The sequence below is a fragment of the Balaenoptera acutorostrata genome (assembly GCF_949987535.1).
Source record: "Balaenoptera acutorostrata chromosome 6 unlocalized genomic scaffold, mBalAcu1.1 SUPER_6_unloc_4, whole genome shotgun sequence".
In the NCBI taxonomy this organism is placed as follows: domain Eukaryota; kingdom Metazoa; phylum Chordata; class Mammalia; order Artiodactyla; family Balaenopteridae; genus Balaenoptera; species Balaenoptera acutorostrata.
The window spans coordinates 144,324-160,778 of record NW_026645493.1 but is presented as its reverse complement, the minus strand read 5'-3'; the positions used below and the strand labels follow the sequence as shown (position 1 = coordinate 160,778).

The window sequence follows — 16,455 nt, the reverse complement described above, 5'->3', positions numbered from 1 at the left end:
TCAGTACTGGAGCTTTTACAATGAGGGAAAACTCATATGATTTTCAACCAATAACTTCATACTAGAGGGACGGTGAGGCAAAATATTGTACCCAGGCACTCGAGAAAGGCAGGCTTCCTTGTTGCTTCCTCCCTTTGTTCAGTCATTCAACCAATTATTTACAAGATTCTCACTCATAATTCTGATACAGTATTTGAAGGACTCTTCTCAAGGCCACTGATACAAAAATTGCACTGTGCAAAAATTAGCCAGTCCCAATTCTGCAATCACTTTTGTAATACTTCAAAATCCTACACCCTAGAGACAGAGATAATCAAATTAGCCCAAATGTAATTTGGGAAGACCAGTCACAGAAGGGAGTATCTAAAAGTCCTTTGGATCATGATCTCTGACTAGTCCTGCACAGAGGCTGCAGGCAGGCATTGACTACTGAGAAAAAATAATTCTGGACATGCATCACAAGCCTCAGAAGACATTTCATCTTCCACTCAATCACGAAACGTTAAGGAAACGAAGAGATACCATGTTTGTGTCTTGTGGAGTTTTCAAGTCTGTGCACTTGGAGGCGCTTAGTGCTGTTAGACGTGAGGGGTCTTCAGAGGCATCCTGTTGAGTGAGAAATGCTCTAATCTTGCAATTGACCAGAAAGAGGATCTGATGATTGAAGTTTCTTTGGGAAGTATTACAAAGTCAGGTCAGTAAGTTGATCCTGCTACTATTTTTGTTGTTGTTGTTGTTGTTGTTGTTTTTAATGCCAACTGAAAGTCTGCAAGATATTACAAAAAAGGAGGGAGGGAAAGGAAAATTGTTCCCATACTACCTGCTGTGTTGAAATTGGCCCAGATTGTCCACTCTCTTTCAAAGTTATTAAAAAAAAAAAAAACCATACAAAGGAAACACCTGTGAATCAACATTTATTGAAAAACCTCCATGTATTAAATACACTGAGAAAAAATATTCTAGTAGAGTAAATGCGTTTGGAAAGACTCTAGGAACGGAGTCAGGAGACAGTATCTTAAGAGTGTTTCCCAGGTCTGAATTCTTTTTTTTTTTTTTTTTTTTAATAGTTTTGTGGTTTTTTTAATTCTTTTTTTTTAAAATTATTTATTTATTTATTTATTTATGGCTGTGTTGGGTCTTCGTTTCTGTGCGAGGGCTTTCTCTAGTTGCGGCAAGCGGGGGCCACTCTTCATCGCGGTGCGCGGGCCTCTCACTATCGCGGCCTCTCTTGTTGCGGAGCACAGGCTCCAGACGCGCAGGCTCAGTAATTGTGGCTCACGGGCCCAGTTGCTCCGCGGCATGTGGGATCCTCCCAGACCAGGGCTCGAACCCGTGTCCCCTGCATTGACAGGCAGATTCTCAACCACTGCGCCACCAGGGAAGCCCTGAATTCTTTGCTAGAATTGTTCTTTAGCGGAAACTTCAGGCTTGCAAGGAAAAAGGACCTACTGTTTTTTGAAAGGCATAAACAAGAACCAAGGAACTGCAGTCCAAAGGGCATGAAAGCACTTGCCCCAATTTGAGGCTACTGTGCTTAGAGCAGAGCTCTCCAGAACTCTTTGTAGCTAAGTGCATGGGTTTCACGTGTGCAATAGAAAAATCACGAGTGCACATCTCACAAGAGCTGGTTTTAAGAAGACACTGTCATGAAGGTTCCCGGCGAGGAGCGTCGCCAGAGATGCTGCGTAGCGTGCCCGACCCTGCATTTCTCTCCTCTCCTGCAGAGACCTCCTGGAACAGATCCCCGCGTGCCCCACGCCTGCACGCCTGCGCACGCCTGCGCACGCCCACTGGGGCGGGGCTCTCAGGCACGCGGACCGCCGTCCTCCAACAGCTCCTGGCGTCTGTTGGGGCAGTTGGCTTGGCTCCGGAAGACAGGAGCGCATGCGCGAGCGCGGAGGTTGGGGCCCCAACGGCTGTCCGGCGGGGGCGGGGCCTGTCATGGCCGCCTCTGGAGTCAATTCCAGGAACCCTGAGGTAAGGGGTACGGGGACTTTTCACCCTTCCGGTGTCACCGCTCTGCGCTGTTGTTCACCCTGTGGGTTGTTTGTGCCCTTGTCCGTGTAAGGAGACTCCCCACAATGTGGATTCACGCCCCCATAGAGCTCGAGTCCCGTGAGGGGTTTACCCCAGGGTTATTGGCACCACTGGGGAGCCGGCTGCATGAAGGGTTCAGTGATTGCGGGGCCTACGGTGGGGGGGGAATAGTGTGTGTGAGCTATTAAACAGGTGCCCAGGTGCCGTTCTAGGCTGCGCGTTCTGAAGAGTACAAAAGCTAGAGGGACGTTCTTGCGAGTTGAAAACCCTCATCTGGTTCCAAAGGTGTAGCTCAGGTGATTGGAAAATGAGTGAAGATCTAGCGAACATCCTCATAGCTTCACTAGTAACTTTTTAACATAAAAATACCAAACAACACTTATGTTCAAACGGTACTCTTTTGTCAATGAGAGGAGTAAGTTTGCTGAATCTAACAATAAACATGTATTCGTAGTCTGATACTCTCAGATCATGACGGAATTGCAAGCATAGTTTGGCTGGTGATGCAAGAGTTCAGCAAAAATCAACGAAAGGATTAGGTAAGAATCAATTCAGTATATAGAATTTACAGTGAAGAATAGTGTACATTTTCAGTTATTTGTAAATTATGTGCACACATCCATTATATCTTTAAAATTAATTATATGGTATATATCTCCACATTTCTTTAGGGAGTGCTGATTCAGGTTATTAAGGCTTTGCTTGATGACACACCACTGCAGGTGCGTATGGGGCTTAAGGTAGTTTATGTTTGTATTCTGGGGTTGTGAAAGTACTGTGTGGGTGTGTTTGTAGTGTGAATTACATATATGTGCGTTTGTGGCTTGTTGGAGTTCAGTGTCTGTATTTAAGGATATTAAGAAGTTACATCCTTGTTTTTGGCAATTGGGGAGTTGTGGGTGTTTATGTGTATCTGGAAGTGTCATGTTGTATATGCGTATTTGTAGATCTTCCAGGGATTGTAGGACCTCATGGGCAGTGGGTGGTTTTATGTATATCATTATTTGGGAGTCTATTGGGAATGTGTTTCCATGAATTCCTGGCGTGAAGTTTATTTGTGTATTTATGGAGTTGGTGAGAATCTGAGTAGTGTATTTGTATTTGAAATATGTTAATATAAATGTTTCAGACATTACATGAAATTTCTAAAAATCTTATATTTGTATTTGTATGGAAATATGTATGGAAATATGTTAATATAAATGTTTCAGACATTAAAAAAAAAAAAAGGAAGGAAATTCTGATACATGATGTAGCATGGTTGAACCTTGAGGACATTATGCTAAGTGAAATAAGCCAGTCATAAAAAGGACAGATACTGTACAATTCCATGTGTATGAAGCATCTACAGTCATCAAATTATAAAATCAAAAAGTAGAATGTGGGGTGCCAGGGGCTGGGGGAAAGGGAATGGAGAGTTAGTGTTTAATGGGGAAAGTTTCTGTTTGGAATGATGAAAAAGCTCTAGAGATCTTTTGTACAGCAATGTGAATACACTTAACACTACTGAACTGCACACTTAGAAATGATTAAGTGGTAAGAAAAAAGATTACCTACCTATATCTATATTGATAGATCTCTTGTATCTCATTGGTCACAGACCTTCTTGGAGAGTATCTCTGTGACTGTGTCAATCTGTGTCCAGTCAGAGGGTAGGGACCACACAGTGACCCGAGCAGGATGTCTAATAGGCCCAGTTAGTAAGCACTGATGAGACATAAAAGAAAGCTCCAGAGAACCCAGGGCTGAGGGAGGGCACTCGCGGAGGTCAGCTTGGAAGGAGCTAGGCCTCAATGGAGAAGGCATGCCTGATCCCACTAGATGTCAGGGAAATCTGCTGGTTTGTGTGGGCCAGGCTGGTCTGCAGCCACCATGGCGCAGGCGCTGTGCCTGGTGGCCAGGTACCTAGCAAGCTCAGGGCATCAGGATGCAGGTGGGGGCTGAGAGCGGGAAAGCTGAATCTAGAGGCCTTGGAAAGGTAATCACCAGGGTGGGGCTGCGAGGTCACAAGGGAATGTCATTTGGGGTGCATGGCTGGGCACCAAATGTCCTGACCCCCACACCTCAGACCCCCAGGCATCAGAGCCTCCTCCCCTTTCCACCCCTCCAGTGCCCTGAACTGGGGGAGCCTGACATTTTGCTCACCAGGAAGGAGAAACGTCCAAGGGTATTTGGAGCTCAGAGGCAATGAACTGGTACACTGACCTTGGGAGAATAAGAGGCCTCTAGTACAGGATGCCAAAAAAAATAACTGGTAAAATAATATAAAATTATTATTTTATCTGAATTTATCTGAATAAAATTTAATAAACTGGACTACATAAAATGGAAAACTTCTGCTTATCGAGGAATGGGCTGCTGATACACAAATAGCACTGGTGAACCTCAGAAATATTTTGTGAGTGAAAGAAGCCAGACATATAATAAATGAATCCGTTTATTTGTGGTTCCAGAACAGGCAAAGTGAATTAGAACAGTGGTGGCTTCTGCAGTGGGGGGAGAGGGCTTGACTGCACAGGGGCCAGAGGAAACTTTCTTGGGGACAGCAATGTTCTAAGACTTGATATTCGTGATGGTCCATCTAAACAGTTCTCAAAACACATCAGTCTGGACCTCCAAGATGAGTGCTTTTTCGGTGTATGTGAGTTATAATTCACTGCTAACATCTAAAGCATATCTCACCCTGTCTAGCCCTGGCTGGAGAGGTAGCTCGAACACGGGCTCTCCCTGCAAAGTTCAGAGAAGTAAGACCAAGGCCTGAGGCTGCACGGCCAGAGGGCAGAGGCCAGCCTTGAGACGAGAGTGTCCCTCGGGTTCCCTCTGCCCTCCCCAGTCCACACCCTGGTGACTAACTTCTGCATCCAGGAGCCACCTGCACACCTCTGGCCACCCCAGCTGACACAGGGCGTTCCCTAAGGAGTGTGTGATGGACAGTGCACTCAGTGGGTGGTGGGCTGGGAGCAGAGGCCACCTTTGGTGGGGGGGAGGGGGGGATCCCTCGGTATCACTGGGGGGCTATGGGCATCATGGAGGTCATGAACATCACAGGGGCCATGAGCATCACTGGGGACATGTACATCACAGGGGGTCACGGGCATAATGGGGACCATGGGCACCATGGGGCCTGTGGGGGTCATGGATATCATAGGAGCCATAGGCATTTGGGACAATGGGCATCATGTGGGCCATAGATATTATGGGAGCTATGGGCACCAAGGGGGCCAAGGACATCATGGGGTGTCATGGACATAATGGGAGGACATGGGCATCACAGGGGCTGTGGGCATCATGGAGGACACGGACATCATAGGGGAATATGAGCATCATGGGGGCCATCAGCCTCTGGGGCCAGTGAGGTGGGAGATGTCCCCAGTCTTAGGCTGGGCTCTCGCTTTGGCCTGAGTGGGTGGTGCCCAGGAGCCCAGGGTTATCCCCACCCCATCTCTGGGGATGCAGAACCAGGACCCTGGTACTCTCTGAAGCATCCCTGATCCTACCTGGCCTGTGCCTTCTCCTGCATCCACTCCTGGGGAAGCTGTCACCTGAGAGGGGACAGTGAAGCCAATAGACGTGCCTTTGACTAGGGATCAAAAAGACCAGCAATACTTTTTAAGTTGTTTCTTTTAACTCTTTTGTCTGGTTATAAAATAATGTAGGAAGTATACACACAGAACTGTAACTGACAGAGGCAAGTCCTCTAAAAAAAAAGGCATTTTTGTCATGCCATTTTTGTTATGGATGAAGAAAGAAGCCAGCGGGCTTACAAGGTGTCACATGCCCACTGGAGAAAGCTTGGTAAGTCAGCAAAGGTGATTAGGAGGAAGACCTCATCCCACCACCCAGGGAAAACCATGGTTAACATTTCAGTGGGTTTTTTCTAAGGAAGTGTGTTTGTATCATTGAAATCACTTAATTTTGCAACCTCTCCCCATAACAGTGTAGTGTCAGCCATAACAAGCTGCACTGTAAGCATCTCTTGTAATGGTCACATGATATTCTATCACGGAGGGGCCACAAATCATCCTTTCCCTGGCATGCATTTAAGTTGCCTACAATTTTTCATTACTTCATATAATGCTATGGTGAATTATTCATAATGCTTTTATCATATTAAACAATGTCTCTTCAGAATAGATTCCCAGCAGCAAAATTATTTGGGTCAGAGGATATAAATATTCTAAAGGCCCTTGATATATATTGCCAAATTGTTGTGTGGAAGAGTCAGTCACTGTGTTTGCAGATGCTTCTCATGTAGCAACTGTGGAAATTTGTGTACATTCAGGGTTTGTTGTTCATTGTGAATCATGGTTTCAACATATAGGTCTTTAGCTCTGAGGCTATTTTTTAAAATATGTGGTAGCCCTTTATATTTCTTTTGATTCACTGGCAGAGACAATGCTCAGAGTTTGTCAAATTATTTTCTTGGTCCCATACATCTGGGTGTGATCACATGACTAATTCTCATGTGTGAGAGGAAGTGACCTGCTACTAGATTGAAATATGCTGGGTCCCTGGGCACCACTTGGTTGAAAAGCAGGAGAGCCCCCTTACCCACATCAGGTGTGTGAGAGTGAGAAATAAACCACTCTGTATTAGCCACCAAAATGCTGGGGTTTATCTGATACCACAGCAGAGTTTGGCCTCTCGACCAAAATACTCACACTATTAGTTATCTATCACTTTAAAACAAATAAGTGGCTTTAAAAAATAATCATTTAGTGTCTCTAATAGTTTCTGTGGGTCAAAAATTCAGAAGTGTCTCTGCACAGTGGCTCTGGCTCAGGGCCTCTTATGAGGCTGCAGTCAGATGTCAGCTGGGGCTATAGTCTCACCTGAAGATTTGAGTGGAGCTGGGGATGTACTTCCAAGGTGATTCACTCCCTCATGGCCAGCTGGTACCGGTGGCCATTGCTTGGAGGCTTCAGCTCCTCCCCACACTGGGCTCTCCTCAGTGCTGCTTGAGCATCCTCACAATACGGCAGCTGGCTCCCGCAGAGAGAGTGATCCAGGAGAGGAAGACAGAAGCCACAGTGCCTTCTATGACCAAGCCATAGAAGTCACACACCATCACCTCTGCTGTAATTTATTGGCCATATACACTAGCTCTGATTTACTGTAAGAAGAGACTACAGAAGGGTGTGAAAATGAAAGCAAGGATTATTGTGGCCATCTTTTTTTTTTTTTTTAATTTTTGGCTGCATTGGGTCTTCATTTTTGCACACTGGCTTTCTCTAGTTGCGGGGAGAGGGGGCTACTCTTCGTTGCGGTGCACGGGCTTCTCGTTGTGGGGGCTTCTCTTATTGTGGAGCACAGGCTCTAGGAGCGTGGGCTTCAGTAGTTGTGGCTCGTAAGCTCTAGAGTGCAGGCTCAGTAGTTGTGACACACGGGCTTAGTTGCTCTGCAGCATGTGGGATCTTCCTGGACCAGGGCTCGAACACATGCCCCTTGCATTGGCAGGCAGATTCTTAACCACTGTGCTACCAGAGAAGTCCCTTGTGCGCATCTTGAGGCCAGCTATCTCACTCCCTAAATCTGCTTTAGAAATTTATTCTTTAAAAAAGCCATGGGTATGTGCAAAGATTTAGGTACCAGGAGAGGATGATCATTGCAGTATTGATTTTAGAAGCAGAAGAAAAAGGTGGGGGGGGGGGGACATAAATTCCATAAAGTTGAATAAGGCGTAATATGACATTAAAATAGAATTGTATGCAGTCATATGTCGCAGAAGAATTTTTATGACACGGAAAGTTGTGTTTGTAACATAATTAAGCAACAAAATAACATAAGTAGAATGATTCTGTTGTGTAAAGAACATGTCTTTATAAAAAAGCATAGAAAAGGTATGAAAGGCTATACGTCTGGGGTAATTTGGATTATAAATGGGCATGTATCCACACACCTCCCCTTCAAATGTGAGTGGAGGACACTTTCCCACCATGTTGATCTTGGGCTTGGCCAAATGGCTTGCTCTGGCAGCAGCATCAGTAGCCGATTCCAATCCTAAACCTTCAGAGGACTTCCATGCTCTTCTTGCCAATCTGGGAGCTCCGGACTCCCAACAGGAGAGGAGCATGCCGAGAAGCATGTCCCAGGAGAATGGGAGACATGCGGAGCACACCTGGACCACACCTGAAGCTGAGGCTGAGCCCCATCCAACCCACAGGTGCAAAAGCAAGACGTACACCCTCACCCTCCTGCACCTCCTAGTATTCACGATGGCTGTGACTGATGATACAACATCAAACTAGGAAAAGCTGTTATTCCTGCATGATAGAATCATTTTCCTTTTTTTCTCTTACCTTCATTGTCTAAATTTTCTGAAATGGACATAATATTATATTATTATATTAACTAATTATATATTTTATTCAATATATTCATTATTTATATAATATATTATATTTTATTATTTAATTATATTATATTATTTATATAAATTTTTATTGTTTATTTAAATGTTTTTATTATTTTATATAAAGAATGTGTGCATGTGTGTGTATGTGTAAAACAAGGTTTTGGGAAGTTTAAAAAGAAAACCTTGCCCTTAAGGCCACCCTGTCTCTCTGTTCCCTGCCTCCTGCAAATGCACCGTAACTAGTGATAATCACAATGCACATTTTGATATCCTGTCTTTTCTCTGAAGTTACATTGTAAACACTCTTTTTGTTACTATATGTCCTTCACGAGTAACATTTACAGTGATGACAGAATATCCCACCAAGTGAATATAACAGCATTCTCATGTGTTTTACCTGCTGGAAATTTAAGTTACAGGCATAACTTGTTTTACAGTGCTTTGCTTTATTGCACTTTGTAGATACTGTATTTTTCACAAATTGAAGGTTTGTGGCAACCCTGCATCAGATGATAGTTAGCATTTTTTAGCAATAAAGTATTTTAAAATTAAGGTATGCACATTGTTTTTTTTAGACATAATGTTATTGCACACTTAATAGACTACAGTATAGTATAAACATAGCTTTAATTTGCTCTGGGGAACCAAAAAATTTGTGTGACTCACTCATTGAATTGTTCATTTTATTGCAGTGGTCTGGAACCAAAGCTGCAATATCTCCAAGGAGGTCTGTATTTCGGAATTGTCGTTTAGTGAATGTGTGACCATGAATATATTCATGTATGTGCATTGTGTTTTTCCCTTTGCTTCCCAAAGATAAAATCACAGACTTGAGACACACAGAAGGGGATGAATATTTTACTCGCTCTTGATATGTATTTAAAAGTTTGCCTTCCAGAAGGAATCAGCCAATGTACCTCTCCACCAGCTGTACTTACAGGTGTGCCGGCCTGTAGAAGACACCACAGATTACCCACTGCATGTCCCTCAGGAAATGAGACCTGATTTGATTCTGGAGTGTGGGGGGCAATTTGCCCATCCCACCCTGTATCTATGGGTAGCTAATGAGATGTAAGCAGAATTACTGAGTGAGTCATCTGGAAAGCTCCTTAAAGAGGGGATAACTGGAAATGAGCCCTTTTTGCCCCCATGCCTGCTTTCTGTTGTGATGGTTGGATCTCCAGCAGCCATCTTGGGCCATGAGGCTATTTTGAGGATGGAAGCTCCACACTATGCAAGGCAGAAAAGAAAGATCTCCCCCACTCCCTCCTGCTGAGCTGACATTGCCCTGTTGCATATCCCAGCTGCTCTGTGGGTTTTGTGAAACTGTGTGTGAAGTCTCTATCTCATTGTATTATATGCAGGCAAGACTGAACTCTCCTACAGATGTCTGGAGTAAGCTATGGTGTAGTGTTTTTTTTGGCACATAATAAGCACGTTACAGCAGAAAAAAAAAAAAAATAATAATACTGTGGAGGAGCCATGCCAGCCTTAGATTTCCTGTCTCCAGGCTTGTTTCAATGTGAGGGTAAGATAAATCCAGTATTAGTTAAGTCTTTGAATTTTAGACCTCTATTACTAGTAACTGAGCTACTTCTTAACCTCTCCAGAACATTACTAGCATTGGCTTTAGCACATTACATTTTTTAAAATTATGTATAGGTGTCAAATAAGACTTATTGTTGCTTTTTTTTTTTTTTTTTTTTTAAGATTGCACAATTTTATTAATTAATCTATTTATTTATCTTTGGCTTTGTTGGGTCTTCGTTTCTGTGCAAGGGCTTTCTCTAGTTGCGGCGAGCGGGGGCCACCCTTCATCGCAGTGCGCGGGCCTCTCACTGTTCCGGCCTCTCTTGTTGGGAGCACAGGCTCCAGACGCGCAGGCTCAGTGATTGTGGCTCACGGGCCCAGTTGCTCCGCGGCATGTGGGATCTTCCCAGACCAGGGCTCGAACCCGTGTCCCCTGCATTGGCAGGCAGATTCTCAACCACTGCGCCACCAGGGAAGCCCTTATTGTTGCTTAATTGTACATTTTTTTTTAAATTTTTATTTATTATTTATTTATTATGTTTATTTTTGGCTGTGTTGGGTCTTCGTTTTTGTGTGAGGGCTTTCTCCAGTTGCGGCGAGTGGGGGCCACTCTTCATCGCGGTGCGCGGGCCTGTCACTATCGCGGCCTCTCTTGTTGCGGAGCAGAGGCTCCAGACGCTCAGGCTCAGTAGTTGTGGCTCACGGGCCCAGTTGCTCCGCGGCATGTGGGATCTTCCCAGACCAGGGCTTGAACCCGTGTCCCCTGCATTGGCAGGCAGATTCTCAACCACTGCGCCACCAGGGAAGCCCGTTAATTGTACATTTTTGGTGGAACATTACAGGCAGAAGGAGTAGCACAAGCAAAGCTGTGCAAGTTGGGAATGACAGCCATTTTCAAAATCACAACAGTCACTTCCTGGGGCATAACACCGTCTGATATCATCTTACTGAGAGGGTGTCAGGTAAGACATAAATGCACGTCACTCCCATCATGGAGAACCATTGAGGCAGAGCATCCCTATGGAAACTCAACCTGTGTTTTCACGTCTCTAGTCTCTCTCTCTCCGCTCTTGCTCGCTCTCCCCCTTTTTCCCTCACTCTCTAACAGTTTTAGCAGGAGAGGGATCAGCGAGTCCCCTGCCCAGGACAGGGTGAGTAACTCACATAAAAAGGGACAGGTTGCACAGCTTGGAGAAAGAGCTGGAAAACTGACACCCTCAGAGCAGGAGAGCCCAGCCCTGCTGGCACTCTGTGAAAGGCTACTTCTCTCCTCCCTGCATTCAGATGGAGACACACCATCCAGCCCAATAAATGCCCCTTTGTGCTGGATGGGTTTCCATCAACTTATGAGATGTCTTTAATGAGAGCTGGTTGTACTCTGCCCAGCCTCTGCCCAGCAACAGGCCTGCCAGCCTGGACACCGTAAGAGCCAGCAACAGGAGATGGACGTTTTGGGGAGACTCCCCGGAGTTTTTAGCATCTGCACAGTGCAGACAACATCCATGGGCTGGACAGGCAGCTGGCCCCATGGAGAGGCCAGTGGGTCACATGCAGGGCCTGGCTCTTGGACCTGCCTTGAATATGCAGCTGGAGGCCCCAGTGGTCTGGTGGTTCGGCCCCCAAGCAGTTGTGGCCCCAGAACCAGGCCCTAGGGTCAGCCAGCTCCCATCCCACTCCATGTCAGACCAGGAGGACACACCTGCTTCCTACCTGCTCCTAAAGGGACAAGGGTCCTTTCCTTGGGCAGGCCAATTCACCCCTCAAACCTCCACACCCTCTCCCTTAGATGGGAGGTAGCAGTTGTGGAATTGAAATGGAATATCTCAGCTTCCAAATTCTTCTGATCAGCCTTAGCTGAAAGCAAGGAAAGAACCAGGGGTTAGCCAACCAAACAGGATTCAAGAGAAACTTGAAAGAAGAGGCTGTGGGGACCAACATTTTCAGACCGAGAAGCACAGCCCAGGCATTACAGCAGGCGAGCAGCGGCCAGAGGGCAAAAGGCAAGTTAAAGTAAAACCATCTTGCTCCCTCACCTCGTTGCCCTACAGTTGTTCTTAGCAAACAAGGTCCTCTGGGAACTCCTGCTTTTGGATGACATAGGCTTTACCAGGATGAAGGTGGCCTTGCTATCTGTTGGAACAAATCTGCTCATCAACTGTGAGAAATGACCGATGACAGGACATCACCTGGTCATCGGGAACCCAGCCAGCATGGAAACTGTGTCGGCTGACCCTGGAACCTATACAGGATCCCTCTTTAGGACTCTTTTCTTCACGGACTTATGCAAGTAAAATAACTAAAAATGGTGCCTTTGCAGTGTAGTCATTTCTAACATGCTACCCTGAGCAGTCAATTTTTCCACAGCAGAAGACACATGCCCTGTGCTGAGGGGCAATTAGCGCATCTGTGCAGAGGTGCCATGGCAGGTGCTGAGAAGCGGGGTCTCTTCCCCTCTGCACCCCTCAGTCAAATCCACTCGACTCAAATTCCCACCTTGGGGCTCAGAGTGGGGTCCCCAAAGCAGCCACACCAGCCTCCCTGGGACCTGGGTAGAAATGCAGGGGGTGGGCAACAAGGAACGTCTCTCAGCAGTTCTGATGCTGGCCTAAGCAGGATCAGAACAAGGACACCCCTTTGGATGGCACTGCCTGACGTCCGGCAGGCACAGGGGCCGACCACTGTCCCCTCCCCACCTCAGAGCAGGAGAGATCTACGCCCGTGCTCGAAGCCCCCCCCCCCTGCTGTGGCTCCTAGGGCATTTGCAGGGGTCTCCCTAAGGAAAGCGAAGCCATGGGTCAGCCTGCGATCTGAGGTGGGCCACGCTTCTCCAGGGTAGAGAGGAAAGGGCCTGAGATGGCTGAGTGCTCCTGCGGGACTCACCCCAGCCTCGCGGTAGCTCCCAACACCCATCTGGGGTAGGTGGGGTGGACTCAGGGGACCTGGGTTAAAATCTCAGCTCTTAGAGCCTCAGTTTCCCCACATGCAGAATGGGTTCATAGTGAGATAGTGCACACCAAAGCCCCAGACCAGGGTCCCTTAGCAACGCCTGCTAGTTCTATCCTTGGCTTCTCAGTGGCAGTGTCTCCACTTGTCCACAACCTGTGGGAAGCTGTGGGTGCTAAAGGAGACAGCCCCCAGCCTGAGCCTCCAGAGCCTCAGTGGGGCTGGGGGTCGTGAAAGGTGGTGGGAAAGACCTGGGGATGCAGAAAGCATGTCCTCAGGGGCATCTGGAGGTTTCCTGGAGGAGGCAGTCCCCAGACTTGGATAATGAGGAGACTGACCCTGGGCCAGGAAAGGCAGGAAGGCGGGGGGCTTCAGGCTGGGTATGTGCGGGCCCCACCAGTCCCTCAGCAACTTTTCTCTGAACACCTGTGTGGAGCTTTCAGACCCAGTTTACTATGGAGGAGCCATCGCCTGTCCACAGGACCTCCTCATGGCCTGAGTTTGGGCCTTCTGCCCAGCTGGCTCCCTGGACAGGCCAAGGCTAGCAATCAACCTTCGGGAAAGGAAGGGGGGTACTTAGACTAGACCTGACCTGCCAGCAGACACCTCTTTGCCAAACCACAAGCCACCTACCCCAGCAGAGCTCCAGACACCTGTCCTCACTCCCACGTTCACCTGTGGCCCAGTGGTTTCGTGGTCTGAGTCAGCGGTCAATGTCAGAGCCAAGAACATGGCGCTCCATCATTAGTGGTTTGCAAAGCATGGGCTTGGCCGAGCCGGCTAGGCTGAGGAACTCCTGGAGACTGGACAAAGCCCACACGGCCAGGGCATGCCCCGGGCAGCCACCAGGTGTGGACTGAGGGTCAGCAGTCCCTGGGGTTTTGCGTCTGTGGTTGCGAGGGAGGGGGCAGTCAACACACAAACAGCAAGCATGGTGCTTTCAGGAGCTGGCCCAGTGCACGGGGTAAGGGAGGCCAGGGGCTACTGCAGACAGGTGGTCTACAATCAGAGGTTATGAAGAAGCAGGCCACATGGAGACCTGGGGGTAGGATCTTCAGGTAGGGAATATGGGGAGTGCAAAATCCCTGAAGTAGAGATGAGTCCAAGGAACAAACAGAAGGGCAATGGGGAGGGTGAGGAGAGGGGAGGATGTAGGGGCTTCAGTTGTACAGGTTCCAGGAGTGAGGATTTTCATCAGAAGACTTCAGAGGGACTTAAGCTGGTCAGTGATATAATCTGATTTACTTTTTCAAAATAGGATTGTGGGGAGGGATGAGTGTTTTAATCTGTTATATGTCCTGTGTTTAAAGAAAAAAAAACCTATTTATCAATGAAAAATATAACATATAAAAACTAGGACTGAGATCAGATGTATCAGGAAAAAAACAAAATTACAGTACCCTAAAACAAGACAGTGTTGGTTTTTTTTTTCACATTTAAGAAGTATTGAGGTGGGCAGCCTAGGGAAGGCCTGTGATCCAAGCACTGGGGACACAGGCTCCTTCTGTCTTTGGTTCTGCTGTGTGAGACTCCCATGCCCAAAGTCTCATGTTCCAATATAGCTGCTGGAGCTCCAGCCATTACAGCCACATTCCAGCCAATGAGAAGGCAGAAGTAATAAAGAATGGCATACGTCCTCTGTTTAAGGTCTCTTCCCTAATGTTGCACAACCCTTCCATTGCCAGAATGTAGCCACACGGCCACACTTCGATGCAGGAGAGGCTAAGAAATGCAGGAGAGACCCCTATTCTGGGAAGCCATTTGCTGAGCTAAAAATCAGGAGCCTGTGACTAAGAGAGAAGGGAAGAACCAATAGTAGGGATGACCACTGTTCCTGCCACCTTTGCCCTGCTCCTGGGGACAAGGACTTTGCTGGGCATAGATACCCATAGACGGCAAGTGGAGTCAGCCCCTCGGGGACTGGGGAGAGACCAATGCACAGACAGGCAGGACGGATGGGTGGATCAGGGCTCCACAGAGGAAGCTGCATCTCACTGTTCTCTCTCCACAGTACTGGGTGGGCACCTCCAAGCCAGCTGACCTGCCTCTCACTAGCTCTGTCGATAGCTACATGACAGTCCAGAACATGATGAGCATAACTCAGCGACAACCTCATGGGGGGAACTCACTTTGTTTTGGGGTTGAGGGCCTTACTGTGTGACCTTGGGCATGTCACGTCTCACTAGAGGATCAAGTGAGGTGGTGCATATGCCTGCCTGGGTGCCCATCTCATGCTACCTAGTCCATTACCATGCTTGACCCAGGCATGTCTGCATGACCTTGGCCAGTGCCTCCCCACCCCCGTCTTTAAAATGGGGGTGATGACACAGAACCTCCTCACAGGCCTGGCCTCCTTCCTCTGTCCTTCTGGAAATGGGGTGGCAGCCCTGCCCTGCCTCCCGGCTCTGTGCCCTGAACTAGTGGGAGCAGTGGAGCCTGGAAGTGCCTGACAGGAATGCAGAATCCTAGGCCCACCCCACTGCCATGAGATGGTTCCCCTCAGGTGGGTGGCGGGCAGGCGGGCCACCAGCTCCCAGGGAGTGCCCATTGCCCCAGGCTGGCCTCCTCCTCCCGCACTCCCTGCTGGTGGGCATGTGTAGGCCAGCCTGGGCCCTGGCAGAGGCAGGAGCTGTAGCTGCAAAGCCAGCCTCCCAGGGCAGTGCTGAGCACAGGCCTGCTTCACTCCGCAGGTGCCTGGGGCACCTCAGACATGCCACACCATGTTTCCAACCTTGGTCTCTCTCTCTCTGTAAAATGGAAATGCCATCTCTGCCTCCTTGCCTCTCAGGAATGGAAAAGGGCCAGGGATTCAGCCACTTTCGAAGGTTCCCGTTCATGAGGTCTATCCGAATGCACATCTTCCCAGATCCCAGGTGACACAGTCATGATCTCCCCACAGTAATTCGGGGGCACAGGCAATGTTCATCCCCCTCCTGGTGGTGTGTTGGGTGAAGTGGGGCCCAGGCCCTTCTAGCCATGAGACCCCCATCCCTCCTGATGAGTGAGGCCGGTCAGGCATCCTCATCTCTGTATCACCCAGAGCATGAAGCCACCGCCCTAAGAGCCACCAGACTCTGGTGATGCGGCCCTGGGCTGTCACTGGCCAGCAGGGTTTCAGCACCTGCTCAAGGCAGCAGCATGAGGAGGGGGCTTAGGTCAAGGCCGCCATCACCCTCAATGCCGGGAGCTGGTCTGGGCTTCACCTGGGCTGGGTCAATTCATCTTCACAGCATCCCCATTTTACAGACAGTAAATGTATCCCCAGTCACACAGCTCGGAAGGGGCAGGTGAACTCAGCATCATGCTGCATGTGTGTGTCTGCACATGTATGTTGGCTGCACATACAGCCCGTCTATCACATGTGTCTCTCTGCCGGAGCATAGCTGCTGGCCCTGTCCCTCCCCAGCCCACCCCCTCTCCTGGGACATTACCCAATTGTCACTTCCCCTTGGACCCAAGCCTCACGGGCAGCAGCTGGGAACCGGCCTTGGACAGTCATACTGGTCTCTCCAGCATTAGAATTTGAAACCAGGTAGATGTCAGGACACACGGTAGGCACTGCCCCTTTCAGTCTGTCCTGGGAACAATCT

At 48.1% G+C, this 16,455-nt stretch overlaps 1 long non-coding RNA gene across 3 annotated transcripts; it reads left to right on the top strand.

Annotated features, from left to right (window-relative positions):
- The first annotated feature begins 1,780 nt into the window (after nt 1-1,780).
- On the top strand, nt 1,781-12,057 carry LOC130706609 (uncharacterized). 3 transcript variants are annotated; one of them, XR_009006802.1, is made up of 6 exons: nt 1,781-1,977; nt 2,492-2,576; nt 2,709-2,759; nt 9,085-9,119; nt 10,765-10,884; nt 11,971-12,057. It is a non-coding gene; the product is annotated as an uncharacterized LOC130706609 (long non-coding RNA). The 3 variants fall into 3 exon arrangements; XR_009006801.1 differs by having other exon boundaries at nt 11,771-12,051; XR_009006800.1 differs by having other exon boundaries at nt 10,765-12,051.
- The last annotated feature ends 4,398 nt before the right edge of the window (nt 12,058-16,455 follow it).